The sequence below is a fragment of the Manis javanica genome, chromosome 14 (genome assembly GCF_040802235.1).
Source record: "Manis javanica isolate MJ-LG chromosome 14, MJ_LKY, whole genome shotgun sequence".
Taxonomy (NCBI): Eukaryota; Metazoa; Chordata; class Mammalia; order Pholidota; family Manidae; genus Manis; species Manis javanica.
Genome location: NC_133169.1, coordinates 42,317,628 through 42,335,634, shown reverse-complemented (window position 1 = coordinate 42,335,634; position 18,007 = coordinate 42,317,628). Strand labels below are relative to the sequence as shown.

Sequence of the window (18,007 nt, the reverse complement as noted above, 5' to 3'; positions counted from 1 at the left end):
AAAATCCCTTGGGAGGTGCTCCACTGCATGTGAGTACTGCACTCCCTCAGACCACGGACCGTTTCCCTTGGATAAAGGACATCAAACTAGACATTAAATTGTTTGATAAGGACTATTGACTGGTAGGTAAATAGCCTGCTGGAAAAATGGAATAGATAATAACAGCTACCTCACTGGACTTTTTTTTATTGGATAAGAGCAGTTAGCAGTCTGTGCAGTCCCCACTAGCAGGACTCCTCGTGGGGAAAAATGCTGGCTCATGTGATGTTGGTTGATTTCTTAAACATGTTTTCTCTATGCAGAAGTAAAGTACCGATAACCATTTCATCTCTGACCTTATCAATTATCTGTCTCATTTGTTTCTTCTTTTTATTATTGATTTGTAGTTTTTTTAAATTCTGAATATGTTCTTTGTTGGACATGTCAATAATTTCTCACAGTCTGTGTCTTTCCCATGTGTTTACTTTTCTTTTTTAGAAGTGTAATTGTTGTACAACCTTATATTGACTTCAAGTATGCAACACAGTGGTTGAACAGTTACCCACATTATTAAATCCTCACCCCAACTAGTGCAGTCACTCTCTGAAAACATAGGAAGATGTTACAGAACCTCTGACTATACTCCCTGTGCTACAGCACCATCCCCATGACCAGCTTACATTATGACTGAGAATCTGTGTGCCCTGTATCCCCCTCACCCTACCTACTCACCCAATCCAGACCTTCCCATGATAACCACACACCCACCACTTCTCAGTGTGTGAGAGTCTTTACAAAGGAGGGATTTTTTTTTCTTTACAGAAATTCCTAGAAGTGGAATAACAGGGTCATGTGATGTTTGTATTTTTAGGGTATTTTTTTTTTGAGGACCCTCCAAACTGTTTTCCACAGCGGCCACATCAAGTAACATTGCCACCAACAGTGCAGGAGGGTTCCCTCTTCTCCACATCCTCACCAACACTTGTTATTTCTTGGCTTTTGGATGGTGGCTGTTCTGACTGGTGGGAAGTGGTATCTCACTGTGGTTCTGATTTGCATTCCCCTCATGATTAGAGACGTGGAGCATCTTTTCATGTCCTTGTTGGCCATCTGTATTTCTTCTTTGTAGAAATGTCTTACAGTTTTCTGACTATTTTTTTCTGTTTATGGTGTCCTTTGCTGTACAGAAGCTTTTTAGTTTGATGTAATCCCACTTGCTCATTTTTGCTTTTGTTTTCTTTCCCCACGTATATATGTCTGGAAAAAAATTGCTCACACTTATGTTAAGTTCAAGAGAGTTTTGCTTATGTGTTCTTTATAAGTTTTATGGTATCATATCTTATCTTTAGGTCTTTAATCCATTTGGAGATTAATTCTGTATATGGAGTTAGACAATAATCCATTTTCATTCTCTTGCATGTAGCTGTCCATTTTACTCCATGCAAATTAATGGAGAGTCTGTCTTTCCCCCACTGTATCTTCATGGCTGCTTTATTGTGTATTAATTGGCCATATATGTGTGAGTTTATATCTTGGCTCTATATTCTGTTCTATTGATCTATTCGTCTTTTCTTGTGCTTTGTAGTGTAGATTGACATCAGGGAGTGTAATACTCCCAGCTTTCTTCTTCTTTCTCAGGATTGCTTTGGCTACTCAATGTCTTTGTGGTTCCATATGAATTGAGGATTATTTGCCCCCTGTTTCAACAAGAGTAGAACTTGATTTTAGGTCTTAAAGTTCAGCGAAACACTGAAGAACTGTTCCTCTGGAGGACAATAGAAACATAACAAATGCAATGCAGGATGATACAAAAATCATTCAAAATGATCAGTTTTCATCATAAATAAAAATATAAGGTAAAAATGTAGAGTAAAATGCCAAATTAATAAATGACTCTATAGTACAATTATTTGATGAATATATAATCACATCTCACAAACATATCATTTGAAAGTGCTTCATAGTCTGGGGCAAAGCAATTAGACCATAAATATTTGAGAGAGCTGTGTTACAAAACAGGAATAAATAGTACTATACTCTGAAATTTAATAAGAACATTATTTATAATAGCCAAGATATAGTAGTAACTTGTTTCCATTATTACCTGGGTGGGAAAAGAAAATTGGCTTGTATATAGAATGGACTTATATTCAGGCATAAAAAGGAATGAAATCTTATTATTTGCAACAATGTGGATGGATGTAGAAGGTATTATGCTTAGTGAAATAAGCCAGGGTGAAGAAAGACAAATACCATAAGATCCATGTAAATTTAAAATCTAAAAAAAACAAATACTGAAAAATGAAATAAAACAAAAACACACTCATAAGTACAGAGAATAAACTGGTGATTGCCAGAGGAGAATGGTTAGGGTGAGAGGAAAAATTGATGAAGGGGATTATGGGAACAAGTTTCCAGTTATAAAATAAGTAAATCATTTAGGTGAAAAGCACAGTATAAGGACTATTGCCAATGACAGTTAATGCTTCACTGACAGATGGTGACAGGCTCATCATGGTGACCATCTTTTCATATAAATATCAAAGTACTATGAATGCAAAATTAATAAAATACCTAGGAAAACCTCAAACCCAAAGACATGCACAGACTAAAAGTGAAGGGATGGAAAAAGATATTTCATACAAACAATAGGGAGAAAAAAGCAGGAGTTGCAGTACTAGTATCAGACAAAATAGACTTCAAAACAAAGAAAGTAACAAGAGATAAAGAAGGACACTACATAATGATAAAGGGCTCAGTCCAACAAGAGAATATAACCATTATAAACATATATGCACCCAATACAGGAGCACCAACATATCTGAAACAAATACTAACAGAACTAAAGGAGGAAATAGACTGCAATGCATTCATTTTAGGAGACTTCAACACACGATTCACTCCAAAGGACAGATCAACCAGACAAAAAATAAGTAAGGACACAGAGGCATTGAACAACACACTAGAACAGATGGACCTAATAGACATCTGTAGAACTCTACACCCAAAAGCAACAGGATACACATTCTTCTCAAGTGCACATGGAACATTCTCCAGAATAGACCACATAACAGGCCACAAAAAGAGCCTCAGAAAATTCCAAAAGACTGAAATTCTACCAACCAACTTTTCAGACCACAAATGTGTAAAACTAGAAATAAACTGTACAAAGAAATCGAAAAGGCTCACAAACACATGGAGGCTTAACAATATGCTCCTAAATAATCAATGGATCAATGACCAAATTAAAATAGATATCAAGCAATATATGGAAACAAATGACAACAACAGCACAAAGCCCCAACATCTGTGGGACACAGTGAAAGCAGTCTTAAGAGGAAAGTATATAGCAATCCAGGCATATTTAAAGAAGGAAGAAAAATCCCAATTGAATAGTCTAAAGTCAAAATTATCGAAATTGGAAAAAGAAGAACAAATGAGGCCTAAAGTCAGCAGAAAGAGGGACATAATAGAGATAAGAGAAGAAATAAATAAAATTGAGAAGAATAAAACAATAGAAAAAATCAAAGAAACCAAGAGCTGGTACTTTGAGAAAATAAACAAAATAGATAAGCCTCTAGCTAGACTTATTAAGAGAAAAAGAGAATCAACACACATCAGCAGAATAAGAAATGAGAAAGAAAAAACTATGATGGACCCCACAGAAATACAAAGAATTATTAGATAATATTAGGAAAACCTATATGCTAACAAGCAGGAAAACCTAGAAGAAATGGACAACTTTCTAGAAAAATACAACCTTCTAAGACTGACCCAGAAAGAAACAGCAAATCTAAATAGACCAATTACCAGCAATGAAATTGAAGCAGTAATCAAAAAACTACCCAAGAACAAAACCCCTGGGCCAGATTGATATACCTCGGAATTTTATCAGATATACAGAGAAGATAATAAGACCAATTCTCCTTAAAGTTTTCCAAAAAATACAAGAAGAGGGAATAGTCCCAAATTCATTCTATGAAACCAACATCACCCTAATACCAAAACCAGGCAAAGACCCCACCAAAAAAAAAAAAAAATGACAGTCCAATATCTCTGATGAATGAAGATGCAAAAATACTCAACAAAATATTAGCAAACTGAATTGAAAAATACATCAAAAGGATCATCCACCATGACCAAGTGGGATTCATCTCAGGGATGCAAGGATGGTACAACATTTGAAAATCCATCAACATCATCCACCACATAAACAAAAAGAAGGACAAAAAGCACATGATCATCTCCATAGATGCTGAAAAAGCATTCAACAAAATTCAAGATCCATTCATGATAAAAACTCTCAACAAAATGGGTATAAAGGGCAAGTACCTCAATATAATAAAGGTGATAATATATGATAAACTGACAGCTAACATCATACTGAACAGTGAGAAGCTGATAGCCTTTCCTCTGATATTGGGAACAAGACAGGGATGCCCATTCTTCCCACTGTTTTTGAATATAGTACTGGAGGTCCTAGACATGGCAATTAGACAAAACAAAGAAATACAAGGAATACAAATTGGTAAAGAAGAAGTTATACTGTCAGTATTTGCAGATGACATGATACTGTACATTAAAAAATCCTAAAGATTCCATTCCAAAACTACTAGAACTAATATCGAAATTCAGCAAAGTTGCAGGATACAAAATTAATACACAGAAATCAGTGGCATTCCTATAACTAACAATGAACTAATAGAAAGAGAAATCAGGAAAACAATTCCATTCTCAATGGCATCAGAAAGAATAAAATATCTAGGAATAAACTGAACCAAGGAAGTGAAACACTTATACCCTGAAAACTACAGGACACTCTTAAGAGAAATAAAAGGAGACACTGACAAATGCAAACTCATCCCGTGCTCTTGGCTAAGAAGAACTAACATAGTCAAAATGGCCATCCTGCCTAAGAAATATACAGATTTAATGCAATCCCTATCAAATTACCAACAGCATTCTTCAATGAACTGGAACAAATAGTTAAAAAATTCATATGGAACCACCAAAGACTCCAAACACCCAAAGCAATCCTGAGGAGGAAGAATAAAGTGGGGACGATCTTGTTCCCCGACTTCAAGCTCTACTACAAAGCCACAATAATCTCTACAATTTGGTACTGGCACAAGAACAGAGCCACAGACCAGTGGAACAGAATGGAGACTCCAGACATTAATCCAAACATATATGGTCAATTAATATATGATAAAGGAGCCATGGACATACAATGGGGCAATGACAGCCTCTTCAACAGTTGGTGGTGGCAAAACTGGACAGCTACATGTAATAGACTGAAATTGGTTCATTGTCTAACCCCATACACAAAAGAAATTTGAAATGGATCAAAGACCTGAATATAAGCCATAAAACCATACAGGTCTTAGAAAAAAACACAGGCAAAAATCTCTTGAACATAAACATGAATGACTTCTTCTTGAACATAACTCCCTGGCTAGGGGAAACAAAAGCAAAAATTAACAGGTGGGACTATATCAAGCTGAGAAGCTTCTGTACAGCAAAGGACACCATCAATAGAACAAAAAGGCATCCTACAGTATGGGAGAATATATTCATAAATGACAGATCCGATAAAGGGTTGACATCCAAAACATATAAAGAGCTCACACACCTCAACAAACAAAAAGCAAACAATGCAGTTAAAAAGTGGTCAGAAGAGCTGAACAGACAGTTCTCCAATGAAGAAATTCAGATGGCCAACAGGCACGTGAAAAGATTCTCCGCATCACTTGTCATCAGAGAAATGCAAATGAAAACCACAATGAGATATCACCTTACACCAGTAAGGATGGCCTCCATCCAATAGATAAACAACAACAAATGTTGGCGAGGTTGTGGAGAAAGGGGAACCCTCCTGCACTGTTGGTGGGAATGTAAATTAATTCAACCATTGTGGAAAGCAATATGGAGGTTCCTCAGAAAGCTCAAAAGAGAAATACCATTTGACACAGGAATTCCATTTCTAGGAATTTACCTTAAGAATACAGCAGCCTAGTTTGAAAGAGATAGATGCACCCCTATATTTATTGCAGAACTATTCATAATAGCCAAGAAATGGAAGCAACCTGAGTGTCCATCAGTAGATGAATGGATAAAGAAGATATGGTATATATACACAATGTAATGTTATTCAGCCATAAGAAGAAAACATATCCTACCATTTGCAACAACATGGATGGAGTTATGCTCAGTGAAATAAGTGAGGTTGAGAAAGACAAGTACCAAATCATTTCACTCATCTGGGGAGTATAAGAACAAAGAAAAAATGAAGGAACAAAACAGCAGCAGACTCACAGAACCCAAGAATGGACTAACAGTTATCAAAGTGAAAGGGACTGGGGAGAATGGGTGGGAAGGGTGGGATAAGGGCATGGAAAAAGAAACGAGCATTACAATTAGCATGTATAATGTGTGTGGGGGCACGGGAAAGGCTGGGCAACACAGAGAAGACAAGTAGTGATTTTACAGCATCTTACTATGCTGATGGACATTGACTGTAATGGGGTTTGTGGGGGGAACTTGGTGAAGGGGCATGCCTTGTAAGGATAATGTTCTTCATGTAATTGTAGATTAATGATACCAAAATAAAAAAAGCCTAGGAAAATATGTAACCAATGGTGATAGAATGGCACTTTGAAAACTCGGACACTGAAAAAAATTAATTGAACAACACAGTTAGAACAAACAGACATTCTCATGGATAAAATGAACTGATACTGTTAAAATGGCCATACTACCCAAAATAATCCACATGTTCAATGCAATGCCCATCAACATACCAAAGTAAAATATCAAAGAACTAAAGCAAATAATTCTGAAATTTAGGTGCAACCACAAGAGACCCTGAATTGCCAAAAGCGTTCTGGAAAAGGGCAAAGTGGAGGATATCAAGCTCCTGGATATCAAGCAATATAACAAAGTTACAGCAATCCAAACAGTATGGTAGTGGTGAAAAAGTAGATGCCAAGATGAATGGAAAAGAATAGACAACCCAGAAATAAACCCATGTCTATATACAGTCAAATAAGATGTGATAAAAGTGACAGGAATATATATACAAGTGAGAAGGATTATCTCTTCAATAAATTGTGTTGGGAAAACCAGAGAGCTACATGCAGAAGAATGAAAATCATTCTCTTCCACCATTTACAAAAATAAACTCAAAAAGGAATAAAGATTTATTATAAAATATGAAACTATACAACTTCTAGAAAAAAACATAGTCAACTTCTGAACATCACAAATATCCATTTATGAAAGATGGTGGTAGTCAAAAACATCACTACTAATTAGCTAGAAAAATTATCAAGGTATATAATTTACCAGAATCAAATTGAGGTTTTTAGTAATGAGACCATATCATTATGTTCTTATATGAAACCTAGATGTAACATAGATATGAGATTGTTTGAGAGATATTTAAAATGAAAATTTACACTCTCCAAGCTCAGAGGAAGCCAATAAGCAATATTACTGTAAAAATCATCACAGATCATGTAACTGCAGTCCCTCTGGGTTAAAATGAATTGAGAGGTATTGTGACAATATATTGCATTTTATTTCTAATTGAACAGGCCCAGTGGAACATTTCCAGTGACACCAGGGAAAGTAACAGCGAGAGAGCCAGAGTGCGGCACACACCACGGTCACATCAGGACACGTGCCCCGGGCGCCCGGACAGATGAGTTTCATCCGTGACCTCCCCGTGGCCGCAGGGGAACCCTACTTGTCTCCCAGCCCACAGTTCACCCTAAGGAAAATGTGAAACAAATTGAAAAGAGTTCCATGTTCTTTAAAAATAGAAGAGGACCTCAGACGTTGTGAACCTCACTTATTTCCCCTCAGAGTATGGGAGACAGACAAGCAGCGAGAAGAAGGATTCGCTGGGTCGCACAGGACATTGGCATTTTGAATCCCAGCTCATAAGTATGAATATGGGGCTTTATAAGGTTGAAGGAAAAAAGGTGAGAGAAACGAGCCTCCTTGGGTTGCGCTGACCATGGAGGTGCAAATAATTTTAATGACAGGTAGCTTTTAAAAAGTGCAGATATATACATTATATAAATTATTTTTTATATACTCACTTTATTTACTTGAATATTTGTTCCTCTGATTTTTCTAGTATAAGACTAGACACTATTCTGGTAGGTGCTGTGGTCATTGCACATGACTGTGAGGCCGTATGCAGGAGCTTGTCTCTCTTTAGGGGTTTTTATCCCAGTGGCCTCAGTCAAGAAGCTGTATAAGGATCCGTGATGTAACAATATTTTAACAGAGATGTGGAGGTAAATTTAATAATATCTATTATGAAAATAAACAGAAGCTCAGTAAATATCCTTACCAGAAAGCCTAAGATCATTGTTTTCAATAACAAATTAACATGCATAGAGAATAATTTGGTAATTATGATCATATACAGATAGTTGAGATCCATGTCTCCTGCTGTATTATGCATGAGTAACAAATATTTCAGCTCGCTTAGCCTGGCTAATCTTGTATAATAAGGTAATAGCACCAGAACTTAACTGAACATTTGCTCCATTGGTACAGATGGGACATATACTCAAAGTAACAAGAATATGCATAGCATGTGCTTGAATATCATTAATAATCTTACATACTTCAAGAAATAAACTCTCTTTATGTAGAGAGAGGTATTTCACATGAGTAAAATCCAACTCCTTTTTTTATAACTGAAAGAACTAGATCCAGACAGTAAAAGAAAATCAGGTAAGTCAGAAAACAGAAAACACATTGATTACAAGGCTTATTAGAAAAATGCATCACTGGTCATTTCAGTTATAACATTGTGACTTTATATTTGCCTTTAATTTTTGTCAAGTGCATTTAGATTTTTGGTCTTGTAATTTTGGTCACAACAGGTCACTGGAGGAACCTTAAGAAAAACTATAAACTTTCTATATATTATACACATTCAGATGATAAGTACGTCCTCTGATAATTATTACTCATGAATAATGAAAGAAAAGTGTACAAAGGTATAACTTCTGGGAGAAATAATTCCAAAAAATTCACACAATGAGTCTGGTTATTAATTCCATAAAAACAATTTTACCTTCTTGCAGACTCTTGAGAAACCCACTTTCTGCCCAATAGTGCAGCCAAGGCGGCTGTTCTGCTCACAGCACAGTGAGCGTCTCGGTGTCCCAATGCTGGCCTGCTGCAAACACCAGGAGACAGATGTGTGCCTCATTCAGTCTCAGATGATTTTCCCTCATCAGGCAAAACACCCATCAGAGAAGATGATTTAAAGTAGTCCTTAGGTGAAGAGAGAGATTACCATTTTCTGTGACAGATGCTGTGTCTTAGATTACAGCAGTAATATTCTAACATGACTTGCTTGTCACACTTGCAATATGGGCCTTATAATGAAACATTCAGTGCCAGAGTCCAGCTCCTGCCGAGGGCTGGGATGCCTGAAGGTGCAGGACAGAGTCGGTGCACGGAGAGACAGGACGCGGAGTCAGTGGGAGGAGGTCGCTCGACAAAGTGCGGATGACATCTTTATTTATACCATTTTGCACAAAGATATGATTATTTTTTATTCATTCTTTTGATTAACAAGCATAGGCAAGCTTTTTCTTTCTATTTCCTTCTGATCTATACATGGTTAGCCAAGTGTCAGACAGGTGACCTTTTCCTGTTCCTTGACCTAAACTTTTCTCAGTAACATGTACTCTACTGTGTCTATCATTTCTAATCAAAGTGGTTTCTAAATAATGCATTGGACCGCAGAAGTGCGCAGCATGTAGCAGTGACTATAGAGTCTATCAGCTCAGGGTGAAATACAGGTCACCCACTGCCACAGTTAGTTAGGCAGCTATTATTATTTATATTTCAAGAGGCTTTAATAAATTTGTATAATCAATCTAAAACCATAAATTTATATCCTCATCATACACCCTTTCATAGGACACAGTAGGCAGCAAAATAAATTTCCCTGTCCTATCCATATTTCTCTTTCCTCTAGGCGGATACCAAATTTTCCTTGACATATAATATGCAGGTCCCCCTGACCCCATCACTTTAGGGACTAAACCAGGAGTTTTTCTTTTCATAGCATTGCTGACTAACAGGGTTATTCCATTCAGTATTCTCCCATAACTTTATTACTCTAATTTTCCTATAAAACTCTTCATCACTCATTTCACTAGCATTGCAAAAAAGGGGGGCATTCCCACTTAGGTGGAGATGGGGTGGTCAGTGTTTGACTAACTACCTGCAGGGTTGGGTATTCCATGCCAAGATCACCATCTGGCCCCTGCGAGTTCCATTCTTCAGGAGCACTGTCCTGAAAGGCTTCTGGGAAGTTTATGTTCTCCTCCTTTCCATGCTGTTTATCAAAGGTTAGCTTAGGCCTTGGCAACAATGCAAGCAAAAGCAAAGCCAATAGTATAATGGAGAATAACAAAATCAAGGTGGGTAATAGGCGGAGCCAGCTCTGAAGGCCCCTGCTTTGCGGGGATCTCCTCCATCCTGAGCTCTGCTACACAGCTTGAGTAGCATGGCTCCCACCAATTCAGCTCATTCAATGTATATGCAATTCTGTCGCATATTGAGAGTGAACCAGTGAGAGGTTCATAAGGCTAACATGCACTTAGAAAGAGTAGACCTGGGAATGTTATAAACACATACTAGCTAATTCTAATAGAAATAAATATGTACTAATGGAAGCCTTGAAGACTTAGCAAGAAACTACTAGGAGTCCTTACCTTCTCTTGTCCCGCACCAGGTGAACAGAGTGGAGGACATGACCAACGTCACAGCAGTGACGGGATTCTTCCTCATGGAATTCTCTGACTCCAGGGAGCTCCAGGTTGTACATGCCTTTCTGTTCTTGCTCATTTATGTCCCATCCCTGCTGGGGAATCTCCTCATCATCGTCCTTGTCACCTTAGACCCGTGCCTTCACACCCCCATGTACTTCTTCCTGAGGAACTTATCATTCCTTGATGCTTGTCTCATTTCCGTCACAGTTCCAAAACTTATTCTGGACTCTCTAACCCACAGGAGCCTCATTTCTCTCCCAGGATGTATAGTACAGGTCTTCCTGGTGACTCACCTCGCAGCATCTGAGCTGTCCATTCTCACGGGCATGTCTTATGACCGCTATGTGGCCATATGTCACCCACTACACTATGGTACCATCATGAGCAGGGCCGTCTGTGTGAGGATGACGGCTGCCTCCTGGTGCACTGGGAGTCTCTTTGGGGTCTTATACTCAGCTGGAACATTTTCTTTGTCTTTTTGTGACTCCAGAAAAGTCCCTCAGTTTTTCTGTGATGTGCCTTCCCTCCTGAAGATTTCTTGCTCAAAAACACACATTACCATTGATGTTACTGTAGTATCTGGTGTCATATTTGGAATTTTCTGTTTAGTTTGTATTGGTTATTCATATATTTGTATTTTCAATATAGTGTTCAAGATGCAGTCATTACAAAGGAAGTCAAAAGCCTTCTCCACCTGCCTGCCCCATCTCATAGTTGTGACGACATTTCTTATAACCGCCACTAGTGCCTATCTGAAGCCTGTTCCTGATTCCCCACATCTTGTAGATATTTTGCTGACTGTGTTCTATGCTGTATTGCCTCCTTCTTTGAATCCCATAATATATAGCCTAAGAAACAAGGAAATCAAGGCATCTTTGGGGAAGATTCTATGGAAAATTTAGCATTACAGGTTTTATGGAAAAAGCAATATAACTAGTATGTAGCAGGATTAAATTCTATTTTTCAAAGTTCATAAGAATTTTGTAATCTAGTGTAAATACTTTAACAACTCTATTAAATATTGTGTTATTTTACTTAAAGATACCAGAATAAGGTTCATGATTATTAATCAACTGTGATTATCTTTGAACATTTGAAAAGATGAATACTTCATACTTAGTGAACACTTTAGTGAAATCAGCTTCAGAAATGCTACTATAAGTCCCTGAGGAGTCAGCCAGGGTGTCCCTGTCCTTGTCACTGACACCTGTGAATATGATATCTTGCTTGGCTAATGTGACTTTGAGGGTATGGTGAAAAGAGTGAGCTTGACATGTGGAGATTTTACTGGAATTTCCAAATGTACCTACTGTAGTCATATAAACATAAATGTGGAAGGCGTTTTTAGCCATTGTCAGTTAGAAACATGTCAATAGAAGAATGGTCTTAAATTGCTGGCTTTCAGGATGAATGATGGCCATGAGCCAAGGAATGTGGGCAGACTCTAGAGGGCTGGCAGTTTATGGAAATGGATTTCCACTAGGCCACCAGCAGGGAATGCTGCCAGGCCACGTTCTCCTGGTTTTTAGCACAGTGTGACCTGCCTTGGTCAATAAATGGCAGTGCTGTATAACAATAATCAAATGTTTTTAAACCACAGAATTTGTGACAGTCAGTTACAGTAGTGAAAGAAAACTAGCAGACACAGAAAACCCTTGTCCACAGAAATGTTTTTTAAATCAGAATTTCTGGTAGGAGCAGGTATGCCTACTGTGAAACTGAAGTTAAGGAATATTGAAAAGAAGAAACTCACAATCTGTATTCTCAACATTTTTACAATTTGGCTAAAAATTTGTGTTTGCAGAATATTTTTGCATTTATTCATTGTTATATTACAAATAAATGAGAGATTAATATACTTTCATTAGTATTTTTAATGTTATTGGACTTTCAAAATTGCATGAAAAATAGATTGAGATTTCTTTGCTGAATATTTTCAATTAATGACTTCCCTAATTCCTGATTTTTCCATAATTCTTGTTATTTTGTTATAACTAATACTCTACTGAGGAAAGTTTCATTTTTGCCAGTTAAAATTTCTTTTCACAACTTAAAGCTGACTTTTAACATTACTTCTAATACACTTTTATATATTAAACTGGATATTAAAGTGTATTTCATACTGTATGTATAGATTAAAAACTACTGAAAATCATTAGCTTAAGTTTCCATGGAAATATTGCAAGCAGATCGGCACTTAGAGCAGGCTGACTGTTGTGGGGAAGAACGGTTTAGACATTTAATGGAACAGAGTGGGGAAGATCAGTTTTGAATAGCTATTCAGTTATTTTTATTGTTCAAATTCATGAGAGGTCTGAGGAAAAAGATTAGTTATTAGTTGTATGACATTGCTTGCTGGGCAGCAATTTTCAGCTGCTTTTTAACAGCACTGAGTTTTTGAAATTTGGTTTTAAAAAGTAGAGGTATGTATAGAAATACGTTATTGTTAGGGACACTGAGAAATTTTCAGTTGGCCAATATTCTGAGTTCTGGGACATTATTTCCCAGTCTGAGCCATATATTCACTCATACATTTCAATAGGAACACTGTGACCTTTACTATTTTAATTATATGGCATTACTTTTCATACAGTATTTGATATGTGATGTCTACCATTACCCTCAATACCATGGTTAACCTCAATATGATTTATTGGATTTAGCACAGTTTTATTCTAATTTGGAACATGGAACTTGTCAGATAGTTAAATGTGTGTGGACCATATCTGCCTGCCAGTAAACTTCCCCCGCAGCTTCCTGCAGCCTCTCATCTCTTGCTCCCCTTGAGGGGGTGAAGAGGGTCATCTTCTCCATCACTACAAGAGCTAAGGACCAGAATAAGCCTCCATCTCTGACACAGCAACTCAAAACCAAAACCAACTAACCAAACAAGCAAAAATCCCAATAATAAAGGGGCAGAGGACCTGAACAGATATTTTTCCAAAAAAGAAACACAGATGGCAACAGATGCATGAAAAGATGCTCCACATCATTAATTATCTGGGAAATATGAATCAAAACCACAGTGAAATATCACCACACATCAGTCAGAATGGCCACTATCCAATAAAAAGGAAATAACAAGTGTTACCAAGGATGTGGAGAAATGGGAACCCTCCTACACTATTTAGTGGGAATGTCAATTGGTTCAGCCAACTGAGGTATGAAGATTCCTCAAATATCTAAAAATAGGAGTACCACATGACCCAGTAATTCCACCTCTAGGACTTAACCCAAAGAAAACATAATCCTAGATTTGAAAAGATGCATAAACCACCATGTTCATTGCCACATTATTTGCAAAAGCCAAGATATGGAAGCAACCACAGTGTCCATCAGTAGATGAATGGGTAAAGAAGGTGTGGTACATATACACAAACGAATATTATGCAGCCATAGGAAAGAAAGAAATCTTTCCATTTGCAACAACATGGATGGGCATAGATGGTATTATGTTAAGTGAAATGAGTCAGGGAGATAAAGACAAATGACATATGATTCCACTTATTTGTTTAATAAAAAAAGAAAAAAGAAATGAACAAAATAGCAGTGGACTCACAGACACTGATAAGGGACTGGTGGTTAGTATGGGGGAGGGGGAAGGTCTAAAGGGGCACAAAAATTCTCAATCACAATATAACTTGGTCATGGAGACAGGAGTGCAGCACTGGAAACCCAGCCAGCGATCCTCTGATACCTCCTGTGTGGACAAATAGTGGCGGCACTGCTCAGGGTGAGGGTTTAACCACATGGTTTACTGTTGAACCACTGTGCTGTGTACTTGAAACCAATGTAAGAGTGTTTATCAACCATATATCAATAAAAAAAGACACTAAAGAATCCCCACATGAGCTATCATTTCACGCCTGTCAGAATGGGTACCTTCTAAAAAGAAGGAATAGCTGTGTGGGCAAAAATGTGCGAAAAGGAAACCTTTGCACAATGTTGCTCAGGATGTAAACTGATGCAGCCACTATGGAAAATATTATGGAGCTTATTTTAAAATTTAAATGAAGAACTAACATATGATTCAGCATTTCCACTTTTGTGTGTTTACCCAGAGAAAATGTAAACATTAATTTGGAAATGTTTTGAAGTCCTGTGCTCATTGTGACATTATTGTTAATCCCCAAGATATGGTAGGAACTTCTTCCCACAGATAGATAATTGGATAAAGAAAATGTAGTATATATATATAATGGATTACTATGTAGCTTTAAAAATGACATAATGTCATTTCCAACAACATGGATGGCCCTAGAGTATATTAGGATAAATGAGATATGTGAGACTGTTCAAGTTAATAACATATGATTCAACATAAATTTGGAATCTAAGAAACATACCAAATGATGAAGCAAAATGAAATAAAACAGACACATCCTCATAATTACAGAGAACAATCTCATGGTTGCCACAGGTGAGGGGTGTGAGTATTTGTAAAGGAGCTGAGGGGGAATTAGAGGCACAAGCTTGCAGTTATATAGTTAATAAATTACGGGTATGTAAACTACAGTATAAGGAATATTGCCTGAAACATTTTACTGAAATATAGTTGATACAGAACATTGCATTTGTTTCAAGTATATAACATAGTGTTTCAATAGTTTATTTACAATTATGAAATGCTCAACCCAATTAGTATAGTTACTATCTGCCATCATTGACAGACATTACACTATTATTTACTATATTCTCCACTCCATACTTTCATCCCAATGACTAATTTATAACTGAAATATTTGTGCCTCTTTGTATCATTCACATATGTCATCCACATCCTCCTACCCTGTGCTCACAGTAGATTTAGTTTCTACTCTGGGATAATGAGTCTATTTCTGTTTAGCTCATTAATTTTTTTTTGTATTGTTTCTTTGGTTCCCTGTGTAACTGAAATCTATGCTCAGGTTTGTTCTATTTGTTTTTCCTTTCCATTATTATGGCGAAATGACTGGCATGCATCACTGTATAAGTTTAAGCAGTGCACCATAATGGTTTGATTTGCACATATTGTGGAACAATGACCAAAACAGGTTTAGGTAACATCCGTTATGTCATAGAAACCATAGGAAGGAAAGAAAAAATTCCTTTTGTGATGAGAACTCTCAGGATCTACTCATCTCCTCACAATTACAGAACTCAGACCCCATATTTTCTTTTAATTTTTGTGAAGTGCATTTAATTTTTGGCAGTGTAATAGTGCCACAAAGAGAATATTGAATGAGGAATTAGAAGTAATGTCTTGTCTTTTCATGGTTGGCTCACTTTATGGTTGTTTCTGGTATTTCTCTTTCCATCGTTCATGGACTGGTGGCCATTCATGAAAGATTCTGGGAGTGAGAGAGGAGCAGAGACACAGAATGAGTAGAATGGCCACACATTATTAAGAAAGATACATATTTATTTCCTCTAGAGTGAAATAAATTAGGAGATAAATTACACAATATATGTTTTTTTTTAATTTGAAGATGCCCAGTAATATATTTCCAATATTTATACCCATGAAAAGTAAGAGCATGAGACCTGGAGTGTGATGCACTAAAGATTCCTGCAGGGCTTACATGCCACTGGCTGCTCCGGGCTAATAAGGTCTCATACAGAACTGCACTCCTGGTCCCCAGGACAATCATGCTTTTCTCTCAATCCACAGCTTTCCCAAAGGACAATGTTTAACAAACTGAACAGGAGTTCAGGCTCTTTAACAAATACAAGAAGAGTCTTCATGAACATATCTCCCTGGGCAAGGGAAACAAAAAGCAAAAATGAATAAGTGGGACTATATCAAGCTGAAAAGCTTCTGTACAGCAAAGAACACCACCAACAGAACAAAAAGGCAGCCTACAGTACAGGAGAATATATTCATAAATAACAGATCTGATAAAGGGTTGACATGCAAAATATATAAAGAGCTCATGCACCTCAACAAACCAAAAGCAAATAATCCAATTAAAAAATGGGCACAGTATCTGAACAGTCACTTATCCAAAGAAGAAATTCAGATGGCCAACAGACACATGAAAAGATGCTCCACATCGCCAGTCATCAGAGGAATGCAAATTAAAACCACAATGAGATATCACCTCACACCAGTAAGGATCACCACTACCCAAAAGACAAACAACAACAAATGTTGGTGAGGTTGTGGAGAAAGGGGAACCCTGCCACACTGCTGGTGGGAATGTAAATTAGTTCAACAGTTGTGAAAAGCAGTAATGACGTTCCTCAAAAAACAAAAAATGGAAATACCATTTGACCCAGGAATTCCACTCCTAGGAATTTACCCTAAGAATGTAGCAGCCCAGTTTGAAAAAGACATATGCACCCTCATGTTTATTGCAGCACCATTTACAATAGCCAAGAAATGGAAGAAACCTGAGTGTCCATCAGTAGATGAATGGATAAAGAAGATGTGGTACATATACACAATGGAATATTATTCATCCATAAGAAGAAAACAAATCCTACCATTTGCAACAGCATGGACAGAGCTAGAGGGTATTATGCTCAGTGAAATAAGCCAGGTGGAGAAAGACAAGTACCAAATTATTTCACTTATATGTGGAGTATAAGAACAAAGAAAAACTGAAGGAACAAAACAGCAGCAGACTCACAGAACCCAAGAATGTACTAACAGTTACCAAAGGGAAAGGGACTGAGGAAGATGAGTGAGAAGGGAGGGATAAGGGGGGAAGAAAAAATGGGATAATTACTATTAGCAGACATAATGTAGCAGGGGGGTCACAGGGACGGTTGTACAACACAGAGAAGAGATGTAGTGATTCTCTAGTGTCTTACTACGCTGATGGACAGTGACTGTAACGGAGTATGTGGAGGGGGGGACTTGGCGATGGGGGTAGTCTAGTAAATATAATGTTCCTCATATAATTGTAGATTAATGATACCAAAAAATACAAGAAGAGGGCACAGATAAGATGAACTATATCTCTTTCTCTCTTAAACCATGGAAAATAAAAAGTAATGAGCAAAACGAAACACTGAGTAGCAAGGAATTAGCATCTTGAATTCCAACCAGTGAGTTCAAATACTAGTCTTCCTAAGAATGCAGAAGAAGAGATGTAGCAAATGACCATCCTTGGTCTGCATATGACCAGGTAGGTGCAAAGACTTTTAATATGGAAAGGTAGCTTTTAAGGAGCTGATACATCTTTTCCTTCTTAGAAGAATATCTATTTTTTCAAAGTATTAACTTTAATGAC

At 37.2% G+C, this 18,007-nt stretch overlaps 1 pseudogene; it reads left to right on the top strand.

The window, feature by feature from the left end:
• Window positions 1-18,007, top strand: part of LOC108409837 (septin-7-like) — a 37,197-nt pseudogene that overhangs the window by 2,143 nt on the left and 17,047 nt on the right.